The 14,744-nt window shown below is 44.3% G+C and overlaps 1 pseudogene; it reads right to left on the bottom strand.

Moving 5' to 3' along the window:
* Positions 1-227: 227 nt before the first annotated feature.
* LOC140197053 (alpha-1,4-N-acetylglucosaminyltransferase-like) overlaps positions 228-14,744 on the bottom strand; it is a 35,716-nt pseudogene continuing 21,199 nt past the window's right edge.

The raw sequence follows: 14,744 nt of genomic DNA, 5'->3' as shown, positions 1-14,744 counted from the left end.
ACCTTCACTGCCAAGTTACAACATGTAAACTTGAGGATGGAAATTGGACTTCAATTCTGTTAGCAATTACATTTAAGAGAGGGGTATTGAAACAGATTGGAACACTGGTCAGAATGCCAAGTTCAATCTGGATTGCAATTTTCAGCATATGAGTTTATGTATTTTGAGTCAGTATGTTTGGAAAATCTGTCGATTTAATTATGTCACTCATTGTACAATGTCTGAAATCATGCTGTACTATTGCTGGATTGAATTAAATTTTTGTATGTAGTTGGACAATGCAACTGGAAAAGATGTTCCATTAATAATCCACTTCCAGCAACAACTTTTCTTTTCTTGTTTTTATTCATAAAGTTACAGACAAGTGCTCCATATGTATCTGAAAAGGCCTGTTCTATATGCTCTTTATTCCAGGGGGCATAGTACCTCTCCCATGCTGGATATGGGACTGGATAGAAACGGTTTGTGATCCGTATAGAGATGCCATTGCATTGATTGCCAATGAAGGTGGCTAGTTTACTAGTATTGCACCATCTCTTCAGCACACATAAAATCATTTGAGGACCTTGGTGACCCCAAATACCTACACTGTAATGGGCAGCAAAATCTTCCAACCAATTCCACAAAAAGCTATGGTGCTTGTGGTGGAAACCGATTGCTTCATTACTGAAAAGATCTGGACTTTGTGGTCAGGTAAAGTTATCAAATGGCATAAACCTCAGTGATATAATGTCAGTATCCAGGTAAATGCCTCCAAATTTCCAGATCAACGCTAACCTGTAGCCATCAGCAAGTATATGAGTCCAATATTTCTCCTTTTTTGGATTTACCTGTAGAATAAATGTCAAGGAAAAGTTTTGTTCATTATCTTAATTCCCTTTCTTTCTAACCATCATTTCTCCATTTGTCATAATCTGGTTTGTAAGGTCCGCTTTCCAGTTTGCAGTCCGGTCCATGGACTCCAGACTCCAGGTCTTCTGGCTGTCCCTTGTTTCAGTTGGGCTTAACCATAGGCTCCTTATGAGCGTCTTGGGGCTGGGAATATAATTGTTCCCTGGGTTTGAGTGTGGGTGCTCGTTTGTCTCCTCAGTATCCCGTCCTTTCCTCCATGGGGTAAGTCAGGCCGTCTTTGCATTACCCCACGGTCGGATCTGTCTCTTTCTGTCCTTGCCTCCGTTGGGTAAGTCAGGCTGTCTTTGCCATTACCCTGAGGCTGGACTGTTCCCTTCCCTTCCCTTCCCTTCACCTTCTTCCGGAAGCCTTTGCCTGAACACTTGCCTGCAACCTCTCCTGTATCGCTGTCAAGTTCTGCCACCGGAGCAAGACCGGAGCCTTGCTATCTCTAGATAAGGAACTGTCTATCGTTGTTTTGAACTGTCTCTGTGTCCAAGCCTTCGCTAGGTAGGTACAGTCGATGTTTTGGGCCGAGACCCTCCGGCAAGAAAGATAGCACCATCCTTTTGCTGATAAGGTGCCACAGTTCCAGGTCAGTGAACTGTCTGCTAATTTGCAGAGGCCAAGTGTCAGCTCGCAGACATGCCCTAACAGATCCATTGGATCATGTCACAAACAAATCATCAATCCATTGTTCACAGTTGCAATCAACACTTCTCTCCCTCTCTCTGTCTCTCTCTCTCTCTCTCTCTCTATCTCTGTTTTTCTGTCTCTCCCCAATTCTGTGTCTCTTTCCCTCACTCTCCCTGTGTGTGTGTACCCTCGTCTGTGCACGTCCGTGGTTCTGTGTGTGTTGCGTATGCGTAGCCATGTCCATTCTAAGATTGTAAATGTGATCTCAGATTCTGTCAATGCATTAACCATAACAATTGCAATAACATTGTGAATATTTCCTTGAACTGCTCGCAGAGGCAGAGATTTCAACAGTTGTTAATTGCCATCGTGTCTTGATCTCTAATCTGTTGAATGTGCTGGCCACAAGCAGAGGAAATATTTTCTTAATTTAACTTTTCCAATATGACATGAAAGCCTGTGTCTTAAAGACAATCCTTTCTCACAGTTAGCACTACACTGAAAATAACACACAAAATTCCAGCTGAGCCATGGCATAAGGGACAATTCTGCTGAAAATTTGCTGTCAAGATGCCACAAATGGCTGGCATTGGGTTTCCATCCATCATCCCATGAGATTACCAAGGCGAAACATGACATTATGCTGGTGAGAACTCGAGTACCACTCCTAACCTGCACTGGCAAGAAATGGCTTGTTAACTGTGAGGAGTGTGTTTGGCGCTTGAAAGGCAAAAGAGTGCAGATGATGAAAATCTGAAATAAATCATAATGTACCAGGGGAACATGGGTCAGGCAGTACAAGTAGAGAGGAAACCAAAAATTAATGATCCAATTCAGTGAAGCTTCACTGAACTCAGAGGAGATCAAAAACAGAGATGTTTCAAGTTGCAGAGCCGAGTGAGGAGTGGAGAAGACAAAGTGAGTGACAGTGATAGGGTGGAGACCAACAGAGACAGAGCTACATGAGCTGTGGTGGTGTGAGCTGAGAGGGTATTGATGGCTGGTTAATCATAGCTGACCTCTGTGAGGACGTGTGAATGGAAGGAGAGGAGAGAGGATGGAGAGAGGGGAAAGACAGTACAGGAACGAGGAGACATAGAACACCACAGTTACTGGAATCTGACAGGAAATAGTATTAATGGTAAGACTCTTGGCAGCATAGAGGATCAGAGGGATCTTGGGGTCCGAGTCCATAGGACACTCAAAGCCGCTCTGCAGGTTGACTCTGTGGTTAAGAAAGTATATGGTGCACTGGCCTTCATCAACCGTGTGTAACATGCTGTTGGGTTTCACTGCTGTGTAACATGCTGTAAGGTTTCACTGATAATGTAATGGTTTCTCTGTAGCAGCAATGTTTGGATTTTGAGCAGAGGAAATGGGGTTAGGAATGCTGTTGTTCTTTCTTGTGAGCTGGAAGAGAAATTTTCACCGTCATTTGGCCAGGAAGAGATGAGGAATGAAGACACGAATGGAGAGAATTGGTGGGCCGCCGGACGGGGTGGACTTGGAGCGAGGGGCCGAAGGGCAGCGACAATCAGAGGAGGTCGATGGTGGACGATCGACTTATCAGTGAGCTCCAACTTTGCATAACAGACTATTTAATAAGATTGGACCCTTTTTTTTCTTTTTTTCATTTCTTTACTAACCATATAGTGAATGTAAGAATTATAAATCTTAATCGTTTAATCTCATATTGTGTACTGTTTGTTATTTCGGGGTACTGATTTGTAATGGGGACACATCGCGCAGCATCCACCCAAATGAGATTTCTTAAATTTGGCCGGGCCGGGGGTTATCACCCCCTATGTTATGCTGCTAACCGAAGCGAGAGTTACAATTGTGGGGGCTCGTCCGGGATTGATTCCCTGGATGCTGTGTGATTACCCTAAGCAATGAACCAATGATATTTGTAATCCGGATGAATTGTTAAATCCACTGTTAAGTACTGTTGAAGTTGCGATTTTGGGCGGAGGTTTGATAAAATGGCTGGCGCAGCTCTTGCTTTAATGCAGACCAGCGCTGAGGTAACGGTAGCTAGGGATGGAGATTTCAAAGACAGGGTTCTCTCGTTTCTGAGGAGTGAGGGGAAAGAGTGGTCAGATTTGGAATGTCTAATTAGTCCACGTCCCCTGGTGAAGAGTGAGAATTCTGAGTTAGTATCTGCCCTTAGCTCTCTGGAGAATAAATGGAAAAATCAGATTGTAAGTCCCAGCTATGGCAGGTTCCGTCTATTCTCTGGAATAGCAACCACCCCTAAAACGGAGGAGGAATATGAGACTTGGATGGAGAGGACCTCTCAGTTGTTTGATGAGTGGCAGTGCTCTGATGATGAAAAGTGACAGAGATTGGTTGAAAGTTTGAATGGGCGGGCCGCTGACATTGTGAGAGCTGCCAGGATGAAATCTCCCATAGCGACAGCTGTCAATTATCTGCAAGCACTGGACAATGCTTTTGGTCTGACTGGAAGCCCAGTGGAGCTCATGGTGGGGTTTCAGAACATGCATCAGGAGAAGGGGAAGAAGCTTTCTGCTTTTATTCTTCAGCTAGAGAGACGGCTAAATTGCTTGCAGTGCAGAGGGGTCATTCAGGTGACTGAGGTGGATCAGTTAAGAATTGGCCAGATAGCCAGGGGCGCCCAGTCCCATGACCCGATTGCATGGGGTCTCCAACAGTCTCGTATGATGCACCCCCTCCATCTTTTGTTGAGCTGATCAGAGGAGAATGCGGCAGAGGCGCGAGAGGACTCTGTCAGCAGGGTACAGTCCTCAGTAGTAGTCCCCTGTGGTGAAGTGACCAAGTTAGCCTACCCCGGGGAGCAGCAGAGGAGAGTGTGGCAGAATTGAGAAAGGAAATATGTTGGCTGTTATCAGTGGGTGTGACCCCCCCCCCCATATGATGGATCTGATGGGGGTGGCAGATTCCCCAAGAGGACGAACAATGCGGAGGTTTGCTGGTGGCAGGTGTCACGCCAGAAGGAGAGTGAGCCCCTGGGTACCTCAGCAGGGAGAGTCATTGGGAAAATCTAGAGGAGACCCAGTGGAGGAACGGCCTGGTGTCTCTGGGGGAACACATTCCCAGCAATGCACCAAGGAACACCCGAAAGTGAAAGGCCCAATTCCTGAAGGCTTAGTGGGTCCATGCTCCATTGTGTCGCTATGAATAGACGGTATTTATGCTGACACCGGGTCACAGGTCACATTGTTGTACTGTTCGTTTTACAACCGGTATCTGAAACATTTACCATTGACACCATCCAGGGTACTGGAGATCTGGGGGCTTAGTGCTAGCAATTATCCATACAACGGCTACTTGTCAGTGAAGTTGGAGTTCTTGGAGTCTGATGTGGGAGTGTCTGAGGTCCTTGATACATTAGTGCTGGTTTGTCCGGACCCTGTTGAGAAGGGCAGCTTTTCAATTCTGGTGGGGACCAACAGCCCTCTTGAGCTGCTTTTGAGGAAACGTGTGGAAGTATTGGGCCGGATACTGAAGTTAAATGAGGGACTGTGTGGATCATCCAGTGGTATCCAATGGTGGTACGGCCTGGGGAAGTAGCGAGAGTGATGGGGACCCCCAAATTTCCTGGAGTGCTTGAGGGCGAAGACCTCTTAGTGGACACTCTGGAAGACAAGGTTGGGGAGTTGAGATTTCCTGCTGGGGTACTGGTGAGGCCCGATTTGCAGAAGCCCTCGGTTGTACAGGAACGCAGGATGGCAGTGATTGTCAGGAACACTATGAAGAGGGAGGTCACCTTCAAGCAGCGGATGCCCCTGGCGCATTCATTCCCGGTGACAGTAATGCCTAGTGCCCTGCAAGGCATGCTGGGGAGAAACTATTGGAAAAGGGGGGAAAGTTGACTGCTGGGTCATTCAACTTCGGGGACTCCCTGGTTCATGTGGGTTGGAAGAGGTGGCTGGTAGAGAAGATGTTGAAGCTGGAAGGTGTCTTTTCCACTGACGAGTTTGATATTGGTTGTTCCAAGAGCATGCGTCACACCATCCGGGTGACTGAGGACACCCCATTCAGGGAAGGGTCACGGCGATTAGCCCCTGAGAGGTAGAGGACATTTGGCAGCATTTGTTTAAGTTGAAGAAAGCTGAGATCATCACCAAGTCCCAAAGCCCCCATGTGTCCCCAATAGTTGTGGCCCAAAAGAAGAATGAGAAGGTACAGATGTGTGTGGGCTATAGGACTCTGAACAGACGCACCATCCCTGACCAGTATACTGTCCAGAGGATTGAAGATGTGCTGACCTGCCTGAGTGGTGTGAAGTGGTTCAGTGTGCTGGACTTCAGGAGTGGATATTACCAGAACCCCATGAGTGAGGCCGACAAAAAGGAAATGGCATTTATATGTCCCCTGGGATTTTTCCAGTTCAATAGGATGCCCCAGGGCACCTCGAGAGCTCCTGCAACCTTCTAGCAGGTCATGGCGAAGACGGTGGAGAATATGAACTTGCTTGAGATATTGGTATATCTGGATGACCTCATAGTATTTGGATCCACCTTGGAAGAACATGAAGAGAGGCTGCTGAAGGTTCTGGGCCGCCTGAAAGCTGAAGGGTTAAAACTCTCCCTGGACAAGTGCCAGTTCTACCAAACCTCTTATAGCTATGTTGGGCACATAGTCTCATGGAATGGGGTAGCTACACACCCAGCTAAGATTGAGGCGGTTACCACTTGGCCAAGACCCCAGACTGTGAGCGCTCTGTGCTCGTTCCTCAGGTTCTGTGGTTACTATCGGAGGTTTGTGAAAGGCTACATGAAAGTGAGTCACCCTTTGAATCAGCTTCTGTGCGGTTACCCTCCCTTGGGGAAGAAAAGGAGGGGGTAAAAGGACAGGAGGGTGGAGAGTATCGTAGCCCATTGGAGCCCTTTGGACCGAGGTGGGATGCAAAATTCAAGGAGACCTTTCAGTCGCTGAAGGAGCTGCTGACCCAGGCTCTGGTGCTGGCTTTTGCCGACCCCCGATTCTTGTATACCCTACACACAGATGCCAGCCGAGAGGGTTTAGACGGCATCTTGTATCAGGATCAGGGCTCCAGGTTGAGGCCCGTTGCGTTTGTCAGCCGGAGTCTATCATCCTCCGAGAAAAACTATCCAACGCACAAGTTGGAATTTCTGGTGTTGAAATGGGCGGTGGTGGATTTGCTGAGTGACTGTCTCTATGAGGCCAAGTTTGAGGTGAGGACGGACAACAACCCCCTAACATATATTCTTACCTCAGCGAAGCTGGATGCCACAGGCCATTGGTGGTTGGTGGCGTTGTCTGCCTATGATTTCAGCCTGAAGTACCGGCCTGGAAGCAGAAACATTGATGTTGATGCTTTGTCCCGACAGGTGCATGAGGGACTGGACAGGGATGAGGAGTGGGAGAGCGTTCCTGCCCCAGGGGTGAAGGCGCTGTGTCAGTTTGCCATCACCGTGAAGGCAGAGGAAAAGGAAGGGCAGGAGTGAGCAGTGGATCAGTCAGAGGGTGTCTACAGTGGCAAAGGTGTTATGGTAGAAGAATTTCATTTATTATGGTCTTCCCAGACGAATACATAGTGATAAGGGAGCAGAGTCAACTGTGAGTTACTGGGCATGCTTGCAGTCGAGAAGTCGAGGACACGCCCTATTGCCCACAGGGTGATCCTCAGCCCGAAAGGTTTAACCAAACCTTGCTGGACATGCTCCAGAAGAAGATCAAGTGGAGTCAACATATTGGGCGTGGGGTTCACAGTTAGAATTGCACGCGAAATGAAGCTACTGTGTACTCCCCATATTATCTGATTTCTGGGTGCGAGGCAAGGTTGCCCATTGACCTTTGTTTTGGGACTGACAAGGGTGACTTGCCACCGAAGACTTATCTGAAGTATGTGTCTGACTTGAGAAGAGAGTTGAAAAGTGCTTATGAATTAGCTGGGATCGTGGCTGCCCAGCAAAATCAAGGAAATAAGAGAAGGTATGATCAAATAGTGAGGTTCTCCCAACTCCTGCTGGGCGACAGAGTTCTCATAAGGAATTTGGGGCAGTACCTGGGAAGCATCAGTTAGCTGACCACTGGGTGGCTACCCCTGATGTAGTGGAGAGTCAGATGCCAAACCTACCGGTTTTCTGGGTGAAACCAGAGGAGGGGAATGGGCCTATCAAGATGGTCCATCAGAACCACCTGTGGCCTCTGGGTCAAGAGGTGCAGGTACACCTAGACCTCGACTTGGAGACTACACCTAGTAAAAGGACTCTTCGGAAACACAGTGGGACTACCGGGACCTGAGCAGGCGAGGTTAGGCTGGCCCCAACCCCTGAGAGGGACACTGATTCAGAGGATGAGGACCTGGGTTTGTGGTATATGCCGCCTTTCACTAACTCTGCAGTGATTGAAGAAGGGAGTTTCGGCCCTTCTCCCATTGAGACAGGTGAAGTGGGGGTGTGGAGGGGCTATCTGTAGGCAGCCTGGGTTGCAGCGGGACTCTGCAGGAGAGGAGACGGGGTTTGGTCATGGAACAGAGGGCACTGAGTTGAAGGTGGGCACGAGTGATAGATCGGGGGAGGCCTTGCCAGGTAGACCAGAAGTATCCCCAGTTGTGTCAGAAGCTGAAGAGTTAGGTGAGGGGGTGTGGAGGTCTCAGAGAATTAGGAGACCACTGGATAGGTTGGCCTACGTATCACCAGGGGAACAGAGTGTGACCCCTACTGTGTTGGGGAGCTATGTCACTGACTTTTACTCCTGGATTGGGCTTTGTGTTTTGCAGGAACGGTTGGCGAATTATCTCAACGTCATGAAGACATGATTAAATTTGGCGGGGAAAGAGTGTAACATGCTGTAGGGTTTCACTGCTGTGTAACATGCTGTAAAGTTTCACTGATAATGTAATGGTTTCTCTGCAGCAGCAATGTTTGGGTTATGACTAGAGATAACGGGGTTAGGAATGCTGTTCTTTCTTGTGAGTCTGGAAGAGAGATTTTCGCGGTCTTTTGCCCGGGAGAAATGAGGAGAGAAGACACAAATGGAGAGAGTTGGCAGACCACTGGATGGGGTGATCTTGGAGCGAGGGTCCGAAGGGCAGCGACGATCGGAGGAAGTTGATGGTGGACAATCAGCTTACCAGTGAGCTCCAACTTTGCGCAACCAACTGTTTAATAAGATTGGGCCCTTTTATAACTTTATTTCATTTCTTTACTAACCATATAGTCAACGTAAGAATTATGAAGCTTAACCGTATAATCACATATTGTGTACTGTTTGTTATTTCAGGGTACTGATTTGTAACATCGTGCAGCATCCACCCAAATGAGATTTCTTAAGTTTGGCTGGGCCAGGGGCCTTCACCCCCTATATTAAGCTGCTAGCTGAAGCGAGAGTTACACGTGGGACTGAGTTTAGGAGTCGAGAGGTAAATTTGCAGCTACTGTATATCGGACCCTTGTCAAACCCCACTTGGAGTACTATGTTTACTGCAGGAAGGACGTGGAAACCATAGAAAGGGTGCAGAGGAGATTTACAAGGATGTTGCCAGGATTGGGGAGCATGCCTTCTGAGAATAGGTTGAGTGAACTCGGCCTTTTCTCCTTGGAGTGACAGAGGATGAGAGGTGACCTGATAGAGGTGTATAGGATGATGAGAGGCATTGATTGTGTGGATAGTCAGGAGTCTGCAGGGAGCGCTCATGGACTGAGGTCGTCTCTCTGGCTTCGCTCCATTCCCGTTATCCTTTTTAACCTATGATCTCCTTGATCTAATCAACTTTAAGTACACCAGAAGACTTACTTTATCTCTCTGAATTATCGATTAATTGACTTCCTTTTGTCAATCGCAACTTTTGAGCTTAAAGAAATGAGTACGAGATCTAAAACCAAAGATGGGAAAGACGCTGATGGGAACGGAGGAAAGAAGAAAGGTGACTCTAAACCAACGGAATTAACTTACGAAGTTATGGTGAAGTGTTTGGAGGAAATGTTTGAGCAGCATCGGATAAAATTATCTGAAAGTTTAACTGCTCAATTTGAACAACATCGTCAAAGCCTTAATGAAGATTTAAAATCAATCACGGAATCTTTGAAATTCCTGAATGCTGATGTTCAAAAACACGATGCAAAAATTTCTGAGCTGGATACTAAATCTCAGAAGACGGATACAAAAGTTGAGATCTTAGAGAAGAATCTAGCTTCGACTACTAAACAGCTCCAACAACTTAAATCCAAAGTTATTGATCTTGAGAATCGATCGAGAAGACAAAATTTACGTTTAATTGGCCTACCCGAGGATGTTGAGGTTGGAGATCCTGTAATATTCTTTGCTAAACTTTTAAAGGATTCGTCCGGTTCAGTTTTTCCCAACGGTCCTCCATTACTCGATCGCGCCCATCGTATACCGTGGGTAAAGCCGGCAGCGGCTGTTTCCAAACCCAGACCAGTTATTCTTCGTTTCCATTATGTTAATGTTAAAGAACAACTTCTCCAGATCGCTCGTTGACAAGGGATGATCAAGTATCACCAGCATTCCTTCGGGATAGTTCAAGACTACAGTCCTGAAGTGATGAAGGAACGACTGACTTTTAAACCTTTAATGTCGGAATGCAATCAAAAAAATCTCAAACCGGCACTACTGTATCCTGCACGTCTCAGAATCTCTCTTCCCGATGGAAATCGTTGCGTCTGCCATTCTACAACTGCCGCTCGGAGCTTTTTGGATGATAATTTCCCATCTGATACAGATACCCTCTCTTAATCTGTGTTGGGTGCTTCCAGCACCAATTTTCTTTTCTCTCTGGTGTTTTCCTTCAAAATAAACCTTCTACTACTGTGCGATGAAGGTTTTTTATAAGTTTAAGATTTTTGTTCTTTGTTCTTTACTATTGTGATTATTCTATAACTTATATAGAATATTTATCTTCTGTGAATAACATCACTTTCCCTTAGTTAACCTTTTGTTTTAATTTATCCTTTTTTGTTATTACTAATGATCCGATCCGACGGTCATTTGTAGTTATATGCTTCCTATTGTTGATTTTCGCATAATTAAAATGGCGACTTGTCTTTCTTTTTCTATAATTTTTATTTTTTTTTCGGGACGCCATGTTCTTATGCTTCTTCTTCCCATAATCCAGTTTTCTTATTTTGGAAACGTTTTTTTATTTACTCGTTTATAATTAACTAATTATATGCACTGATACTGGTTTCTTTTATTTTATATATTTTAGTAATTTTTACTATGGAGACTAATTTACAATACTGTTTATTTTTCACATATTAGTCTTTGGGAGGTCACTTATCTAACATATATTTTTGGAGTTGCCCCCTGCAGAAATGGGGTTAAAGTTAATATTAATTAGCGCTTTTTTCAGCCTTCTCTGGCTCAGTTCGGGTTTCTATTTGGGGTTGGGAGAGGGGGTGGTCTTTTTCTTTTTTAATTTTTTCTATTGGGCTGATTCAGAACTACAAAGATGTCCCCAGTGTCGAGATTTCCGGTTCCTCTCTAATCATGTATTCCTCTTCTGATTTCATGAGCTCACATTATGGTTAACCCCTTACTCACCAAAGGGTTAATTTTTAGTTATGGCTCATTCTATTAATTTTGTCTCTTGGAATACAAATGGTTTAAACCATCCAATAAAATGGAAAAAGATTTTCAAAATATTCCAAAGACTGAATGCTCATATTATCTTTGCTCAAGAGACTCATGTAAGGAAAGAGGACAGTCAACGCTTCTTTAAGTTTTGGAAAAGACAACAATACCATTCAAATGCTCAAGCCAAAATTAAAGGCGTTTCAATTTTTATTGATCCCTCAATTACATTCATTCATCAAGACATCATTTCAGATCCTAATGGCAGATTTCTGTTAATTACGGGGGTACTTTTTAATAAAAAGGTCACTATGGTTAATGTTTACGCTCCGAATGTGGATTATCCTGAATTCTTTAAACATTTACTTACTTCCCTTCCTAATTTAAACGAGTATATGTTGATAATGGGCGGTGATTTTAATTTATGTTTGAATCCCATGTTGGGTAGATCCACAAGTAGTCTGGCTTTACCGAATAAGTCGGCTACTATTATCAACTCTTTTATGTTGGATGCTGGGATTTCAGAAATTTGGAGATTTCTACATCCAAATGATAAAGAATTCTCCTTTTTTTCACATGTTCACCGTTCTTTTTCTCGAATTGATTATTTCCTGATTGACTCTCGTTTGATTCCATATGTAGTTGATTGTAATTATGACATTATTGCTATTTCAGATCATGCTCCATTGAAACTTTCCATCAAGTTAATGGATACCTTTTGTACTACCAGGCAATGGCGATTTAACCCTATTTTGCTTCAAGATCAGGACTTTGTCAAATTTATAAAGGAGCAGATTGATTTCTTCTTTTCAACTAATACTACGGATGAAGTTTCCAACAGAACTGTTTGGGACGCCTTTAAAGCTTATATCCGTGGTCAGATTATTTCCTATTCGGCCGGTTTGAAAAGACGTATTAACAATGAAATACTTCTACTGGTTGATAAAATTAAAGAAGTTGATAAAAAATATGCTATTTCTCCTAGCAAGGAGCTGTACAAACACAGAGTTGAACTCCAATTGGAACATAGCTTATTATTAACATCCTTGATCGAAAATCAATTAATGAGAAGTAGAAGTGATTTTTATATTCATAGTGATAAATCGGGTAAATTACTGGCTAACCAATTGAAATTTGATTCGGTTAAACATCAAATTACTGAGATCCGCAAACAGGATGATACTTTCACAGTTGATCATGTTGGGATAAACCAAACCTTTCAAGAATTTTATACCTCTTTATATCATTCTGATTTTCCTCATGATTCTAATTTCATGCATGATTTTTTAAGTAATTTGAGTTTTCCGAAACTATCTCCCGAAGATTGCCTATCATTAGAAACTTCCGTTTCAGAGGAAGAAATAATAACTGCAATCTCATCATTAAATTCCGGTAAAGCACCCGGTCCCGATGGGTTTACAGTGGAATTTTTAAAATTTTTTTCCTCCATTCTTTCTTCTAAGTTGTCTAGAATATTTAAGGAAGCAATTAGTTCAGGTAAATTACCACAATCGTTTTATCCTACGGATTGTGCATCCTATAGACCGATTTCTCTTCTGAATGTAGATTCAAATATTTTTTCAAAAATTCTAGCTACTAGACTGAAGAAGGTGTTACCTCAAATTATTTCCATGGATCAAACCGGATTCATCAAAAATCGCTATTCATCTTTTAATATTAGGAGGTTAATGAATATTGTTTATACCCCCTCACTTACTACCCCGGAATGTATTATCTCATTAGATGCTGAGAAAGCCTTTGACAGAGTTGAATGGCCTTATTTATTTAATGTTCTTGAGAAATTTAGTTTTAATTTGACATTTATATCTTGGATTAAATTGTTATATTACTACTCCCCGATAGCCTCGGTCTGTACAAATAATTATAGATCTCCTTTTTTTCATCTTTTTCGTGGTACTAGGCAAGGTTGCCCTCTTAGTCCTTTACTATTTAATATTGCTCTTGAACCTTTAGCAATTGCTATCCGTGACTCGCCAAATATTGTTGGTATTACCCGTGGAAATGAAATACATAAACTATCATTATATGCAGATGATTTGTTGTTATATATCTCTAACCCGGAGAAGTCAATTTCTGCTATCTTAGATCTGTTAGCTCAATTTAGTAACTTTTCTGGTTACAAATTGAATCTTAGTAAGAGTGAATTATTCCCTTTAAATAAGCATGTACCTATTTATGGACGTTTACCATTTAAATTGGTTACTGATTCATTTATATACTTAGGGATAACAATTACCAAAAAATATAAAGATTTATTTAAAGCTAATTTTTTACCTTTAATTGATCAGATTAAACTTTTATTTACCAAATGGTCCCCAATCTCTTTGTCTTTGTGTAACGTTCCGTTATTTTGGCTCGTGTATGTCTAGGGGAAATCCCGCCCAGCACCTGCTTCAGCAGTCCCCTCAGGGTCAATCGTCGCCCGAATCAATCACAAACATCAATCATCAGCCAGCACACCCAGTAAATTTTAACACATACACTTTATAGATATTACTAATTCTAGGGCATTAATATACATGTGATACAGAGAGGAAAGTAATGAAAAAAAAGGCGCCAACACTTATTCAAAGTCCAAGTTCTTCGCGCGCTACCGTTGGAGCTCAAGTTCGACGTCAGACGACCACCCGAATTCCGTCGACCCACGGCTCGGGACCACCCGAAGTGATCGACCGGAGCCTCTCCGCACGTCCGCCGTCCTCCTCGTCTCTCCTCCCGACTCCCCGCCAAAACTCAGTCCACAGTCATATCATACAGCATGGCATCCGAAAACAAAACGATACATAACCACCCATTGGCTAATAGCACCCTCTTATCACCCTCTAAACCACAATAAACTGCTAGCGCAAACTCTCTGCAGCGTTAAAACACAACAAAGCCGCATTCCACAGATTAACATAACAAAAATCGCCATTTTAAATGTAACAAAAGAAAGACCCCGTACACTCTCCCCCCACCTAAAAAAGTCATGCCCTCATGACGTTAACAGAATTCACTAGTACTCCTTGTAAAACACAAAACCCAACCCAGGTGCATAAAGCAGTGACATAACTTTGCAGGGCAGTAGAGATCACATCCTGCTCTCCCGGCGCTATATAAGTGAGTCTTTCCGGGGGATGCCTACTCCTCTGAGGCCTCAGGACTTCCTCTGTGGACTCTCCCTGTTCAGACACCCCAGGTGACCCCTCGAGCCTATCTGTCGGACCTTCCCCTTCACCGGGATCCCTCTGCCCCGGTGAGCCCTCTGGCTCGGGTTCTGCCTCCACCCTCTCCTCCCCCAATGCCGGCTGTAATACAGGCGGCTCTGCAACACCCTCCCTCGGTCCCCCTGACTCTCCACCACATATGGGGTGGCTGCCCAACGGTCCGCCAACTTGTGCTTACCCTGTAGTCCTAAATTCCGGATGAGGACTCGGTCTCCCGGCAATAGCTGGACGAACTTTACCTTCTGATCATACCTCCTTTTATTCCGCTGGTTCTGCTTGGTGGCTGCCGCCTCAGCCAACTCGTACGCCCTTTTCAACTCTCTCCTCATATCGGACACGTACTTCAGACATGGCTTCGAAGGTATTTCCCCCGCTTCAGTCCCAAAACACAGATCAATGGGCAACCTCGCTTCCCGTCCGAACATCAGATAGTAGGGCGAGTACCCC

Source organism: Mobula birostris, chromosome 4 (genome assembly GCF_030028105.1).
Source record: "Mobula birostris isolate sMobBir1 chromosome 4, sMobBir1.hap1, whole genome shotgun sequence".
Taxonomy (NCBI): domain Eukaryota; kingdom Metazoa; phylum Chordata; class Chondrichthyes; order Myliobatiformes; family Myliobatidae; genus Mobula; species Mobula birostris.
The sequence above is the reverse complement of the archived record's forward strand: the minus strand, read 5'-3'. Positions and strand labels throughout refer to the sequence as shown.